A 17,378-nucleotide genomic window follows, 5' to 3' on the forward strand; every position below is an offset into this window, starting at 1 on the left:
AAGAAAAATGTTTCAAAATGACCTTGAACATACCAGAATAAAGTGCAATGGCAAAAAAATACAATGCTGAAATGTGCACCAAAAAATGCAAGCAGAATGGAAGGCATTCTGACAACAACAACAACAAAATAGTGTGAGAGGGAAGGGGACTGCCATTTGCCTCACCTAGAGATTAGTTGAAATGAAAAACAATGTGTTATTTTATGAATTATTATCTCTTTGAATATGAAGTAAAAATGAGAATTGAAACAAATAGCCCTGGAATACTACTGTCACTTGGCCTCATTTTCAATTGATGACATTTTACTTAGGTTTCAGGGTCTGTTTTAATACGATTCTACCATGGGCTTTCTTTCTCTCCACTTTCAGTTAGATATTATCCTATAGCAATTTATTTGTATTTATCATATGGCATTTATTATACCAAACCTCTTAATAATCTTATTATTATGAGTTTGTAATCTCATATATTATAAACTTCTTGAAAAGAGAGATTTTGGTCATTTTCACCTTCACCACAGCATTTGTATAGTAAGTTCTTTATAAATTTTTGTTTGATTGACTACAAGATTGTATGCTCATCATTCATTCATTCCATAGGTATCTAAATCTTACACATGAAGCTTTGGAATGACTTTTAGCTTAGAATTCTGTAGTAATTTATGCCGACTTGGATTTAGTAAACTTTTTATTAAAAATACAAACCTGTATTTACAGACATACAGAGAATAGCTTGTATTACAAGGATTCAGCTTTTAGTTGGATTTTTCGCGACCTGAACATAGCTACACAACCAGCACTCAGACGTAAAAACACAGTTTTGCCAGTACCACAGAACCTGTTTTACTCTCTCTCCCAGTCACTACTTGCTTGTCCCAGGATCACTACCATCCTGACTTCTATAGGCCTTTTTAAAATCATTTTTTTTGTTTTCCAATTATAGTGGACATACAATCCTATCTTAGTTTTAGGTGTACACCCCAGGGGTTAGACATTATATGACTTACTAAGTGATCACCCTGATAAATCTCAACCCATCTGACACCATACATACATCCCCCATGCTGTACTTCACCTCTCCATGACTATTCTGTAACTACCAATTTGTCTTTCTTAATCCCTTCCCCTCATTCCTCATCCCCCCAAACACCCCTCCCATCTGGCAACCATCCAAATGTTCTCTGCATCTATGAGTTTATTTATGCCCTGCTTGTATAATTTTGACTGGCTTCCTTTGCTCAACATGAACTTTTTAAAATTTTTAATTTACCTAGTACTGCTATAAGTTATTCAGTTATAATACTACATAGCATTTATCATGTAATTATCATAATATTTTTGCTCATTAAACTGCTAATGAGAATTTTGATAATTTTTGGTTTGGGGCTATTATGGTTATCCTGGCTGTGAACATTCTAGTCCATGTATACATGCATATGTGTATTTATTAATTATTAAGTAGAATTGTTTTGTGTATGGTATGCAGATGTCACTAGACTGTTCTGTTCCATTGGTCAGTTTGTCTATTTTTACAACAGAGTCTTTGTAATGAATTTTGATGTCAGGAAACCATGAAGCCAAAAAGTAAATCAGCTTTTGGCTCTCTAAGATTGCCTTGATATCGTTGGGCCTTTGCATTTCTATATTACTTTTAGAATGTTTTTCAAGTTCTACCAGAAACTTGCTTTTTTAAAAAGCAAAATTATGTTGATTTCTGACATTAATTCCGAGAAAATGGATACCTTTACAATACTGAGTCATCAGTTCATTAACATGATATATTCCATTTCTTTAGGTTTATTTAAAATCTTCTAAAATAAGTTGTAATTTTTAGTTTTTAAATTCCGCATATCTTTTTTACTTTACTTTTAGTGTTGACAATATTAAAAATGCCCCCATTTCCACCCTTTTGCCCACCTCCACCCAGCCACCATATCTACTTCCCTCTGGCCACCACCACACTTTCTGTGTCTATGGTTTATGTGTGCATGTTCCGTGGCTAATTCCTTTTGGCTAAGCCCTGCATATCTTTTAGAAGATATTTTCCTAGGCATTTAATGTTTTTTGATACTATTATAAATAGCATTTAAATTTTTTGCTAGTGTATATAAATAAAATTTATTTTTAATTATTGATTTCGTATAAACTTGCTCAATTCACCTATTAGTTTCATTATATTTTTCTAAGTTTTCTCTTAATTGGCAAAATTTTATACGTCATCTCAGCGTCTGCCCATAGTGATGGCTTCATTCCTTCTTTTCTAGTCACTTTGCCTTTTGTTTCTTTTCTTGCCATATTGTGCCGCCCAGACCCTCAAGCACACAAGGCAGAGCCAAGGGGCCTACGGTGAGCATCCCTGTTTTGTTTCCATCTCAGGAGTGAACTCTCTTCCATCTCACTACTGCACATGATATTTGCTGTAGGCTTATTTTCAAATGTATTCTTAAATTATAGTTTGTTAAAAGTTTTTTGAGTCATATGGATTATTTTGTTAGTTTTCCTACATTTACGTAAAGGATCACAGGATTATCTCATTTGTTTTATTAATTTTGAAACAATCTTTAACTTCTGAATATTCAAGTTGATTGTGATATATTATCTTTTAAAATACATGTTTCTATATTATCAAATTTGATTTGCTAATACTGTCAAAGATTTTTTGCCCATATAACTGTATGAGATATTGATTTGCAATTTTCCTGTTTTGTAATGTTCTCTGAAAAATTCTAGAATTATGATCACATTAGCCTTATAAATAGAGCATTTAAAGTATTTCCTCTTTTTTAATTTTTGAAAGATTTTATACAAAATTTGTATACTTTATGTCTTAAATGCTGAGAAGAATTCATCGGAGATACTATCCTTACAACACCAAAATTTAGCAAGAGTCTCATTGGAAAAGCTAGCTAGGCATCTTTGCATTCTCAAATTTTTAAGTTTAGTTCACCACCACACAAACTCCTCCAAATTTTACTAATTTTTGTTCCCACAAAAGAGGCGCTCAGCTAATGCTTTCATCAGCTCATGTCATTTAGTGGGAATGCTCTTAGATGAAAGTACAGGATGAACATGATCAAGTCATCTTGGAAATAGTCTGTCCTTCTTGAATTTTAGATAATCGAATCCTAACTGCTTTCATAGCTCTTTGATGCCTTAAAACATGTGGGTTTGGCCTGACTCTTCCTGGTTGTTGGGGCACACACTGTGTTACCAGTGTGCACTGAATTCTACCTATGTGCAGAAATATAAACAGCCTTGTTTTTAAAACAGATGGCTGACTTTCACTTGTCTGGAATCAAGGTTCTAGAAGGCTCAAAAGAATTCTTTTTTGCCTTTTTAATGCTTATGAATGTCATCCATCCATTGATTATTTTTTCAATTCAGAAAATAGTATCTGCTGATATTAAGTATATGATATTCATTGTGCTCTTACACATTCCCCCAAAGGGTTGAAATAAGAATTTACTTAGTCCTAGTTTAAACTACAGGTTAAAAGCTCACAGTTCCAGAATTTCTGTCAAAGGATTGGGTTGGAGCCTAGGAATCTGTAATTTTATTATACTTCCCAGGAAATTGTGATGCAGCTCATCCACACAAAGATATTTGAAAAATCACTGAACTGGGAATGAAGTGATTAAAAAATAATGTTCCAAGTCACTATCTTTATGATGGACTGTAGGAAATTTCATGGACTGTAAATATGTTGGAGATAAATTTTCAGTCCCTAGTCCCACACAGTATGGAAATACAGACCTCTGAAAGATGTTTAAAACCACTCCCAACATCACAGTATGTAAAACAAAGTAGAGATGATACAAGGAAAGTGAAGGCCAGAATTAAAGGATTCTAATCCCACAGGCGGAGCACTGACTCTCACCTGAGGCTCAGGTAAGTTTTCCTGGAGGCTGAAATCTGCTTTGAGGCTTATTTAGAAAAGATCAAGAACTCTGGCTAATACGTCAGTACGGACCCTGAAATTAGAAGTAAATATTTCTCCTTTTTTTTGTAATCTAAAATTTTGAGACCACCTTATGGATATTATGAATTTTTTAGCTTTCTTTTTATTTTTAATTACAGTTTATATTCAATATTATTTTGTATCAGTTTCAGGTGTATAGCATAGCATTTAGATAGTCATATATTCTACAAGTCCTCTGATATTTCCAGCACCTATCTGGCACTGTACATAGATATTACAACATTGCAGACTGGACTGCCTATGATGTCTTTACTCCCTGTGACTATTTTGTGAGTACCAATTTGTAGTTCTTAATCCCCTCACCTTTTCACCCAGCTCCCCAAGCTTTCTCTCCTCTGGCAACCATCAGGCTGTTTTCTATCTATGAGTCTGTTTCTATTTTGTTTGTTTATTGTGTTTTTAAGATTTTAAACACAAGTGAAATGACATGGTATTTGTCTTTCTCTGGCTGGCTTATTTCACTTAGCATAATATCCTTTAGGTCCATTCTTTCTGTAGCAAATGGTAAGATTCCGTTCTTTTCCGTGGCTGAACAACATTCTATTATACGTATATACCACCACTTCTTTGTCTACTCGTCTACTGATGGGCACTTGGGTTGTTTTCATGTTTTGGCTATTGTAAATAACACAGTAATGAACATAGTAGTGAATATATTCTTTCAAATTAGTGTTTTGGTTTTCTTCATGTATCTATCCAGAAGTGGAATTTCTGGGTCATAAAGCAGTTACATTTTTAATAATTTGAGAAACTGCCTTATTGTTTTTCATAATGATTCCATCCATCTGCATTCGCACCAACAGTTCACGTGGGTTCCCTTTTCTCCGTGTTCGGATGAACACTTGTTTGTTGATTCATCAATACTAGCGATTCTGACAAGTGTGAGGTGATATCTCATTGTGGTTTTAACTTGCATTTCTCTGGTGACTAGTGATGTTGAGCATCTTTTCATATATTTATTGCCTATCTCTATGTCCTCTTTGGAGAAGTGTCTATTCAGCTTTTCTGACCATTTTTTAATTGATTTGCTTGTGGGGTTTTTTTTTTGGTGTTAAGTTGTAAATGTTCTTTATAAATTTTGGGTATTAACCCCTTATCGGCTGTATTATTGGCAAATATCTTCTTCAGTTTAGTAGGTTGTCTTTTTGTTTTGTTATGGTTTCCTTTCCTGCCCCCAAAACTTTTTAGTTTGATGTAGACCCATGTTTCCCTTCTCCAAAAAGACATATCCAAAAATTATTACTAAGAGTGATGTCAAAGAGTTTACTGCCTGTTTTCTTCTACAAGTTTCACGGTTTGTGGTCTTACATTTAAGTCATTAATCCACTTTGACTTTATTACTTATATGGTACAAGGAGCTGGTCTAGTTTCACTTTTAAAAGAAAATACTTCTGAGCATGCCCTATTATGTGGGACAAAAACAATTGTGCAAAAGTAGGCCCACACTAGACCAAAATCTTTCTTATAGCTCCACTATTGAATATTGTTATAACCAGTATTTTAGTGAAAAGGAACTAGAACTTGATGATAAAACTTTAACTATGTTTTGTATGTAATTGTATTAAAAATCTGTTTTATGTGATCTCATTTTAAAGCATAGGTTTGTTTATGTTCAACTAATTATTTTATTGTCTTCATAGTTCCAAATTTTAAATCTTTTATAGTAGTTTTAAAAATATAGTTGTATTTGGTGATATTCCCTACCTACGGAGATCAAAAGTCTGACAACCAGAAATTTCAAAATAGTAGGTCCAGGCAATAATATTTAACAAATTCTCTGTCTTATTGTCTCTTTCTTGAGCCAGGGGCACTGTTCCTATGGATCTTCTTCAAGGGCTGGTTCCTGTTTATCTGTCAGGGCTAGTTCAAGTGCTTCTCCCCAGGGAGCCTGACATTTCCTCTGCAGACTGGCTGAAGTTGAGCATGAAGAATCTGAGTAGAGCATGCGCTAGTAATGTAAGACTTGTACCATAAATGATCCCTCCTCTTTGGGGTTGGAGGAGTGAGAGAGTTCTCACACTTTTCTCTTGCAGTAAGTCGAGTAGAAACTCTCCGACTGTGGATACTGTTCTCTCTTCACAACGCCCAATGCCCAGGCATTATCCTAGGTAGCACAGGGACTTTTAAAAAATCTCCCTATCCAGTACTATCTTGCTAGAAAGACCTAACATTCTCACCTTTTCCCTCTCTTGTTGCCCATTTTCTTTTGGCTCTGCTCTATATGCCACCAACAGAAATGGTTGATCTGTATTTTGGGTAGTGTGCACCTTATATAAATAAGGTATTATATTGTACCTCTGGGGGTCTCCCTCCAAGTCTTTATGAGAGACTGCTGGAGAAGATGTTTAAGGGGAAGCAATTCATAATAAATACCCTCAGCTCATACATCAAGACAGTGGGTTACATTGGGGAATCAGCTCTGCTAGGCGAGTTGCTTTTTTGGCTCCTTACCTAGCCCAGCTATAATACATTTATTATGAGCATACACTTTCCCTGAACAAAAGGTATTCAGTTTGGGGATTCAAGTTCCTGCAGCCCATTTATACCACCTCACCTCACCTCACTGACAATTTTCTGCTTCTCTCGGCATATGTCATAGCTAGGAATCCGTAAATCAGAAGGCACAAACTCAAATATCTACAGAGGCCAAGCAAACAATGTAAATAAGCAAAGCAGAATGGTGGAATTTATAAGTAAAGAAGCGGGGAGTGTGTTGAATAGAAAGTACACGCCCCATGGAAAGAGGTAGCCATGACTCCATGTGATCGTTTGTCAGGATTTTACCTGGTAAACAAGCTGTCTTTCTACCTTTCAATTTTTAAACAAGAGATGAGAAACTCAGACTTTTATGTGAAGTCCCTTGAATATGAAGTATATTAAACAGATTTCAAATAAAGAACCAATCCTTTTCACCCCATTAGTAGGAACCAAATAAAAATGAAATAAAGTAAAATAAAACCCAAACTAAACTCACCTGAGTCTTGACCCACCTGCTCTTTTTACCTGATAGGGCCCAGGCACGCCCCATCCGGCTGGTCTTCTCCACTTCACACCCACAACACAGACAGCCCCATCCCTTTACTGGACATTGTATTTGCAGAGCTGAGCTTTCCTTCTGGCTCATTCTCAGAGTTCCAGAATCAGAAAAAACAGTTTTTCATACTACAGTTTGGCTTTTAAAAAGGATATCATTTTCATAACGTGAGCCATGGAATGTCATTCAATTTTTTTAATTTGCTTTTTGTTTGTTTCACCTCTGTCCTGGCATGGAGTAGAAAGTATTCAGGTTAGTTTTGGGTGTGTGATATAAGGAACAAATCCTTGGTGAAGAGCCTGGTGAACACAGCTCCTAATCTTGTCTCTGTCATTTCTTCACAGCATAAGCTTATTCTAGCCCCTCAGCTCTACTGAGTTTTTATTTTCTCATATGCAAAATGTAGATGCTAATAAAGGATTATTATGAGGATTAAATGGGATAGTATATAAGAGAGTACCAAGAAAACCAATAAGTGTTATTGAAACATAAGGCATTAATATGATTCATGCTTTTAATAGTTAAATCTAAACTTGCCTTTATTTTTTTATTTTATTGAAGTCACTTATTTTTCTTCTTTTTTTTATTTTACAGGATGAAGTTAACAAAAGGCCATATAAAAACAGAATAACTAAATCACAATGCAGAGTTAAGTTTTAATGGAATGTGTAGATCTGGAATAATATTTTCCTCAACATCTCATTCTTAGAACAGATATACATTGAGTACTTACTAGGGACCAAACACTGTTCTAGGCACTGGGTATCGAGGGATGAACATGACAGGAAGGGAACCTGCCATCAAGGAACTTCAGTTTTTTATTAGGGAGATAGATCATAAACACTTAAACACATAAATACAAAATTTAATGCGCTTTACAAGGTAAACTAAAGCAGGATGTGGAAATGAAAAGTGGCAATAGGAGAAAGAGAAGCTATTTTAAATAGTATGGTCAGAGAAATTCTCTCAGAGCAAGTGAAATTGGAGCAAAACCGTGACTGAATTGCAAGAATAGACGATGCAGGTGTCTGGGGGGAAAGTATTCAAAGCAGCGACAGTGGAGAAATCAAAGTACTAAAAGTGGGATTAAGCTTGATACATTCAAGAACCAGAAAAAGGACCACTGTGATTAGAACAAGTGAGAGAAAAGAAAAGGTAGAAGATGATATAGAAGAATTAGGAAGGCCCGTGTCATGTGGTACCTTATGGATCACAGAATCAATAATGGGCAAATGTGTGGATTTTGTTCTGAACATCACAAGGTCTGAGCTGGAGTAAGATCACTTTGGCTGCTAAGTGAAGGAGCATTGACTTTAAGGGAACAGAAGTGAAAGAAGAGAGTGCAGTCTAGGAGAGATGTCGCGCAGGCTGCAATTAGATTTGCCACGGCGGAGGCAGGGTGACATGGTAAGATTAAGAATATATTGTGAAGATGGAACTGATAGGACTGTGGGTCAACCCTGTGTGTATGTGAGGGAAGGAGAGTGTCAAGGGTTCAGATAGGGGTGGCTTCCTAGAATGAATTAGAAAATGGTTTTTCCTTTTCATTTTCTTCTGTAAGATTTTATGTGGAATTGGTGTTATTTATTTTTTGAATGTTTGATAGAATTCCTCAGTGAAGCTATCTAGGTCTGGAGTTTACTTGGTGAGAAAATTTTTAACTATAAATTCAATTTTTGTACAAGCAATTGTATTTCATGTAAGTTGTCAAATTTATTGTCATATTGTTTTTTCATAATATTCTTTTAGTATCCTCTTATTAGCCGAAGAATCTGTAGTAACATCGCCTTTCTCACTCATGCTGCAATTTGTATCTTCTCTCTTTTTCCTGACCAGTCTGGCTAGCAGTTTATCATTTTCATTGATCTTCTCAAATCACCATTTTTTAGTTTCATTGTTTTTCTCTATTTTCAATTACATTGCTTTTTTGCTCAGAACATATTTCTTTTCTTCTACTTCTTAAGGTTTAATCTGATCTTTTCTCAACATAAACAAATCAACAAACAAGTGTTGGAGAGGATGCGGAGAAAAGGGAACCCTAGTGCACTGGGAATGCAGACTGGTGAGGGCACTGTGGAAAATAGTATGGAATTTCCTCAGAAAACTTAAAAATGGAACTGCCTTTTGATCCAGCAATTCCACTGCTGGGATTATACCCTAAGAGCCCTGAGACACTAATCCAAAAGAACCTATGCACCCCAATGTTCATAACAGCACAATTTACAATAGCCAAGTACTGGAAGCAACTTAAGGGTGCATCAGTAAATGAAAGGATCAAAAAGTCTATGGTACATTTACACAATGGAATTCTATGCAGCAGAAAGAAAGAAGGAGCTCCTACCCTTTGCAATAGCATGGATGGAACTAGAGATCATTATGCTAAGCGAAATAAGCCAGGAGATAAGGAACAAATACCATACGATCTCACCTTTAACTGGAACATAATCAACAAAAGAAAAAAAGCAAACAAAATATAACCAGAGTCACTGAAAATAAGAACAATCTAACAATAGCCAGAGGAGAGAGGGGAGGGGACAGTGGGGAGAAGGGTTTTCTGGAACTACTGTAAAGGACACATGGACAATACCAAGGGTGAGGGTGGAAGAAAGGGAGGGAGCTGGGTTTGGAGGGGGTTGGGGGAGGGGTGGGGAGAAAATACAGACAACTGTAATTGAGCAATAATAAATAATTTAAAAAATATTTGGTCTTTTTCAAAGTTTTCTATTTTTTTTTAGCTGTGGAAACAAGTGATTAGCTTGAAACCTTTTTTAACTCTAAGATAATTGTAAAGCTATAAACTTCCTTCTAAGTACTAACTTATATGCATCTCAGAGATCTTGATATGTTGTGCTTTCTAATTTAAAAGAAATTACAAAACCATTTTCCAAGTATTTGGGGATTTTACAGATATCTTTCTGCTATTTATTTCTAACTTAATTCCATTTCTGTCTGGTTCACTTTGTATGTATGTAACTTGAGGCTCAGAGGTTGTGCTTTATACCTCCCTTTTGTCCCTGTGGGTACACCCCCGGCTCCCCATAAATGCCTTTGCTTTTGCCTTTGCCCCAATTTTGACTTTTCAGTGGGGAATACTGCCAGGAGACTGCAGGGAAGGGGGTAAGGCAATTGTGACCAGGATGCTAATTCCCTTCTACTCTCCTTATAGGAATACTACTCCTAGTTGCTTCCCTTGAACAATGATCAGTCAGCGTGCTCCGCAAAGTTTTCTCTGCCAGGATGACTGTTCCCTCTTTTTGCCTTTTAAGACCAGTCAAGGAGTCAATTCTATAATTACTAGTCTCTGCACACTGCACTATCTCTTAAAGGTAGTAAATAGTCTCTGACTAAATTTCCTCAAACTACACCAGTCTGAATAAGCCATCTGCTTCCTCTACAATTCTGACTGATACACAGAAAAATCTGAAGGGTAGAAAAGTTGTTCTCAAGGAGCTAATAGGGGAAACAAGCCATATATTCTATAATCTATAGTTAATTGTCTTTAATGTATCCGTCAAATGAGTGAAGCAGTCATTAATGGCTATAGGGGTTCCAGCACAGAAAAAGAATTCCAAATAACAAGTCCATTCTAAGATCTTGTCTGTTTGGGAATACTTTGATTTGTTTCCTGTGCAGAGAAAGCTGTAACCCAAATTGTGAACTAGGTAATAAGAAGACTTCCCCTAACAGGTGGAATTCTGCCAGGTAGTTGCAACATAGAATACATTTGAATAGGCAGAGATATTGCAGAAGTCATATGTTACCTGGGATTATTACAATAATTATTTAATGTATGTGCCTGCTGGGAACAAGCCTGATGGGAAAGCCAGAGACTTGAATTAGTGCTAGAATAGGATGCTTTGGCTCTGCGTTTTGGGAATGAGATTGAAATTATACAGAAATGTTAGAGAGAAACAAAGAGAAATTATACTTGCAGGCTGACACAAAGAGTCATAGGTTTGAGTCAATAGATAAGAGACAGTGTGTGACAGGCTGGGGAGCATAACCTCCACAATCCTGGATTGGGAGAAGGGAAGAGTAGATGGCACAGCATTTAAGATATATTGCATGACAATGGGATGTGAATGGTTGTGCCTTCCTAAAGGGAACAGGGCTGCCGCCCAGGGTGAGTTGTGTACTGAGTGTGAAAACATTCAGTGGCTCCTGACATAGCCTGGAGGCGGGGAGGGAGCTCATACTGCACCTGCACGAGAGGCAGGGACTGGCTGCCCCCCTGGGTCCTGTGCATTGCTGGGATTTTTTTGCACTAACTAAACATGGCAGCAAAAGAAGGTGAAAGGTACTGGGGAACTGGCAAAAATGGCAGACACTGACACACCATAGAAAGGACTAGCTACGAGGTCACACAGGAAGTTCTGGCTGAGCATTTAAATTAGCAGGGGCTGAAAGTCAGAGAGCCATGAGGTCTGGAGTGAGAGAGGAGGTCTGAAAGTCAGAAGTCCAGTGAGTCGCCAGAACTAGTGGAGCGGCCAGGGACCAGATTTGAGTCTGCCTGGAGAAGATGAAGGCAGAGCTGATGGACATGCAGGGGACCTGCCTAGCCACCTGAATTCATGAGGGATGCTTGAAGCTGAGTTGTGACCAGTAATGTTGATCTGCAGACTTCTGCTGTTCTGAAACATGGTGCCTTTGAGTGGCATATTCTGAAACTGGCCTGTTTTGGCAAAGGAAGGCAGGACTATGTGTTTTGGGGTGTTTTAAAGGGAGCGGGACTTAATGGCAGGAATCTGTCATGTATTCTAAATCTGTACAGCCTTTCAGTAAATAATCCCTCTCTTTTTTCACCAAACTCTTGCACTGAGAGTCACGCTTCTTGGTGGTGGGCTAGTGAACCTCGCAGCTGTTCCAGAACAGCATTGGCAGGGTTTTGTAACAAAAGCATCAAACTCAGAGAAGATCAGTAATGTACTGGGAAGTAGGGTGCAGGGTATAATGAATTGGAAGAATTCAGGTCCTATGTGGTGAGGAAGGGAAAGCTTTTGGGTACTTACAGTCGTCCCTTTTTATCTGTGGTCTCATTTTCTGCAGTTCATTAGCTGTGGTCAACAGCAGTCCAAAAATATAAAATACAAAAATTAAGAAATAAAGGATTTCTGCCATGGCTGGTGTAGTTCAGTGGCTTGAGCATGGGCCTGCGAACCAAAGGATCGCAGTTCGATTCCCAGTCGGGGCACATGCCTGGGTTGCCGGCCAGTTCCCAGCGGGGAACCCACTAGAGGCAACCATACATTGATATTTCTCTCCCTGTCTCCTTCCCTTCCCCTCTAAAGATAAATAAAGAAAATCTTAAAAAAAGAGAAATAAAGGATTCCTAAGGCTTAAATTGTATGCTGTTCTGAGTAACACAATGAAATCTCACGGCATCCTGCTCTGTGCTACCTGGGACGTGAATCATCCTTTGTTCACTGTACTCATGCCATATGCTACTCACTCAGTAGTCACTCAGCGGGCCTCCTGGTTACCAGGTTGACCATCACAGTATCACTGTGCTTGTGTTCAAGTCACCCTCATTTGACTTAATAATGGCCCAAAGGCAAGAGCAGCTGGTGCTGACAATTTAGTTATGCCAAAGAGAAGCCTTAAAGTGCTTTCTTCACATGAAAATGGGAAAGCTCCCAACTTAATGTAGAAAAACAATTATATGTTGAGCTTGCTAAGATGTACAGTAATAATGAATCTTTTTATCTGTGAAATTATGAGGAAGAAAAAAGGAAATTTGTGCTAAATTTGTTATCTCACATTAAACTGCAAAATGTATGGACGCAGTGTATGATAAGTGGTTAGTTAAGATGGGAAAGGCACTAAATTTGTGGGTGAAAGACATGAACAGAAAATGTATGCCGATTAAGGTAACATATTGCACTAGGAAGCACCGGGCCTACGTGAAGCCTTCAGCAGGGGTCCCCTGACATAGTGACTATATTCACACAAGTTTTATTACAGTCTGTTGCTATAGTTGTCCTGTTGTGTTGTTAGTTGTTGTTACTCTCTTATTATGCTTAGTTTATGAATTACATGGGCCTGTACAGGGAAAAAACACAGTATATGTAGGGTTTGGTACTATTTTGTACTACCCATGGTTTCAGTCATACACTGGGTGTCTTGGGATGTATTCCCCTTGGATAGGGGGAGCACTATAATATTATTGAGTACTGTCCAGGAGCCCTGAAGTGACATTTTAATACATATCAGTGGAGTAGGTGAATGAATGGTGAAGTGAATGCCTCCATTGACAACATGTAAATTTCTACGAGAGAATACTTATGGGCTGAATTAAATGAGTGTGCATATGCTTCAGATATTGAGACTACAATCGGTTAAAATTTGGGGTGAAGAGAGAGAGACACACACACAAGTCAGTGATGAATAGTCGTCTTGGAAGTACACTACAATGTGGACCCAAGAAAATGAGTTGTGGCTTTATTAATCACTGTTGAGGCAAAAGTAGACCCACATATAGTAGTGTTCAGGTGAGTTATATATTTAAAATCCTTTGAAACTTACCCTTTATTTCTTTGACTAAGAAGATGAATGACATGCGGCGGGACACAGGTGGGAGGATAGAGAAAGATGACCACTGTACTTAGTATTCAGCTTCTCCTTTTTGCCCCATGCAGTTCAACTTTGCTCTCAAATTACATACTTCAATCCCCAGTCCAAACTTTTCAGTTACCAGCCTCATCCTTCTTGAAAGGGAAATAAAGATTATCTGTTGTTATTCAAGCATGTCCCTTAGAGATCTTAATTCAGTACCTTAGGACATTCAGACTCTCCTTTAAAATAAAAAGACCTCTAGGAACTTGTTATTAATGAAGACAAGTCTGAGAGCTTTGAAATGCTAATTTAAAGAACACCAATTGATGATATAAATGGCATTAAGCCACTTTCTACCTACAGACATTATGAATAACAATTTTCCAGTTTCATTTTTATAATAATCTCTGTTTCACATTGATCTGCTATTCCACTTGTATCATATTTAAAATTCCATATGTGTGCTGATCTTTTTATGGGCTCTCTATTCTACTCTACATCATTTGTCAATTTGTCTCTTACTGCATTAATGCAGTCTTAATTGCTATAATTTCATCATAAATTCTGATATATGACAGGACATGTCTCCTCTTTCAGCCCTCTTTAGACATATCCTGATTATTGTTAGCCCTTCACATTTCCATAAAAATTTAAGAATCAGCCTCATTCAAAGTCTGGCTATGACTTTGACCAGAGTTGCATTGAGTCTCTAAATCACTTTGGGGTGAATTGAGATCTCTGTGATGTGTTTCTATTGCCAACATAAGCTCTCCAATTATTTAAGTTTCTTCAATGCCTCTTTGTAGAAGCTTATAATTAAAAAAATATATATATACACACATAAAGAAATGAGAGAGAGACATACAGATGGGCAGTAACAGAGCAAGTAACAGCTATTTGTTGTTCCACTCATTTTTGCACTCACTGGTTGACTCTTGTGTGTGCCCTGACTGGAGATTGAACCTGCAACCTTGGCATATTGGGATGATGCTCTAATCAACCTGAGCTACCCAGCCAGGGCTTTTGTAGATTTTATTTTTAATTCATTTTTATTTTTCACTTACAATTAAAATATATCATTATATTAGTTTCAGGTGTATGCATCAGATATTAGACATTACGTAACTTATTAAGTGATCATCCCAATAAATCTTGCACCCATGTGACATCATACATAGTTATTAGAATACTATTAACTGGATTCCCTATACTGTACTTTACATCCCCATGACTATTTTGTAACTGCCAATTTATACTTCTTTTTTAAAATATATTTTATTGATTATACCATTACAGTTGTTCTATTTCCCCCCTTCATTCCCCTCCACCCGCACACTCCCTCCCCCACCATTCTCCCCCCCCCTTAGTTTATAACCACGTGTCTCAAGTTCCTTGGATTCTATATTTCCCCCACTATTCTCGCCCTCTTCCCTATCTATTTTCTACCTACCATCTATGCTATTTTCTGTGCCTTCTTCCCCCTTCTCCCCATCCCACCCCCCTGTTTCTAACCCTCCATGTGTTCTTCATTTCTATGGTTCCACTCCTGATCTAGCTGTCCTCTTGGTTTGCTTTTGTTTTAGGTGTGATTGTTAATAACTGTGGGTTTGCTGTCCTTTCACTGTTAATATTTTTCATCTTCTTTTTCTTAGACAAGTCCCTTTAGCATTTCATATAATAAGGGCTTGGTGATGATGAACTCCTTGAACTTGACTTTATCTGAGAAGCACTTTATCTGTCCTTCCATTCTAAATGAAAGTTTTGCTGGATAAAGCAATCTTGGCTGTAGGTCTTTGGATTTCATTTAGAATGGAAATGACTTGGAATACTTCTTTCCAGCCCCTTCTTGCCTGGAAGGTCTCTTTTGAGAAATCCGCTGACAGTCTGATGGGTACTCCTTTGTAGGTGACTGTCCCCTTATCCCTTGATGCTTCTAGGATTCTCTCCTTCATTTTGGTCTTGGCTAATGTAATTATGATGTGCCTTGGTGTGTTCCTGCTTCTTGATGTTCCTTGGGTCCAACTTCTTTGGCACTCTCTGAGCTTCCTGGATTTCCTGGAAGTCAACTTGTACTTCTTAATACTTTCACCTTTCTCACTCTCCCACCTGGCAATGGTCAAAACATTCTCTGTATCAATGAGTCTGTTTGTTTTCTGTTTTGTTTGTTTTTTGTTTTGTTTTTTGATAGATACATATTTATTGACATTTTGTTCAATTTTTTATTTCTTCTTTTCTTCTTTTTAATGAAGACCTTTTAACATTTCATATAATACTAATTTGGTAGTGTTGACTCCCTTAGCTTTTTCTTGTCTGGGAAGCCCTTTATCTGACCTTGAATCTAAATGATAGTTTTTCTGGGTACAGTAATCTTGGTTGTAGGTCCTTACTTTTTATTACTTTGAGTGTTTCTTGCCAATTACTTCTGGACTGCAAAGTTTCCGTTGAGATATCAGCTGATAGTCTCATGGGAGTTCACTTATAAGTAACTATCTGCTTTTTCCCCCTGCTTTTAACATTCTCTCTTTGTCTTTAACATTTTGCATCTTAATTATAATGTGCCTGGTTATGGGCCTCTTTGTGTTTATCTTGTTTGGGACTCTGTGCTTCTTGGGTTGTATGTCAGTTTCCTTCAACAGGTTAGAGAATTTTTCTGTCATTATTTTTTCAAATAGATTTTCAATTTCTTGCTCTCTCTCTTCTCTTTCCAGCAACCACACAACACAAATATTGGTATGCTTGAAGTTGTCCCACAGGCTCCTTACACTACTCTCATTTTTTGGATTCTTTTTGTGTGTGTGTGTGTGTGTGTGTGTGTATGTGTGGCTCCAACTAGGTGTGTTTTGCTTCTCTGTATTCCAAATTGCTGACTTGATTCTCAGCTTTTTCTACTCTACTATTGATTCCCTTTAAATTACTCTTCATTTCAGTTAGTATCTGCTTCATTTCTGACTGGTACTTTTCATGTTGTTGAAGTTCTAAGCTCATTGAGCACCCTCATAACCAGTGTTTGAACTCTGCGTACAGTAGCTTGCTTGTCTCCATTTTGTTTAGTTCTTTTTCTAGAGTTCTATTTTCACCTGGAACATGTTTATTTTTCTCCCCATTTGGTAGCCTCCCTGTGTTTGACTCTATGTACTAGAGAAAACTGCCACATCTCCCAGGCTTGGTAGATTGGCCTAATGTAGTTGGCGTTCTGAAGGGTTCAGTGGCAATGCATCCCTGATCCCACAACCTGGGCACTCAAGGTCCAACACTGTGTGGGGTTTGTACACCCTCCTATTATAGTTGAGCCATGATTGCTATTGGCACATCAATGGGAGGGATTTACCCCCAGATTGATCAGCTAAAAGAACTGGCTGCAACCACCAACAACCATGGAGAATCAACTGTGCAGAGTCTTACCCTACAGAGCAAGACCTACTTCAGTGAGGCTCAGGTTTCCCCTGAGTCTATCCCTTGAGTGTTTCATTTGTGGAGGTGGTTGGGTGTGATGCTTTGATATAGTCTGAAGCTGTCTACTGGGTGTGCTGATTCTAGGGCCTTCCTGGAGGTTCAGGCCAAGGTCACCACCACCAGTGTTCTTTCTTAGGCCACCCAAAATGGGCTAAAATGCAATGTGGAGATGGCTGCTACTTGTGCTGGGCTTGGAGATGCTCAGGTGAGGCCACATTGTGAACCAAGGCTGGCTGCTGCTGATGCTGGGCCTGGGGCTACTTAGTAACAGGTATAGGGTACACTGAGGTCAGATGTCGCTTGTCTGAGAGATTTTAGGACAATTGAAGCATCAGCCACAAGAGGACTTTCATGTGGAAA

Source organism: Sturnira hondurensis, unplaced genomic scaffold, assembly GCF_014824575.4.
Source record: "Sturnira hondurensis isolate 20B ecotype Veracruz unplaced genomic scaffold, ASM1482457v3 Scaffold0008640, whole genome shotgun sequence".
NCBI lineage: Eukaryota > Metazoa > Chordata > Mammalia > Chiroptera > Phyllostomidae > Sturnira > Sturnira hondurensis.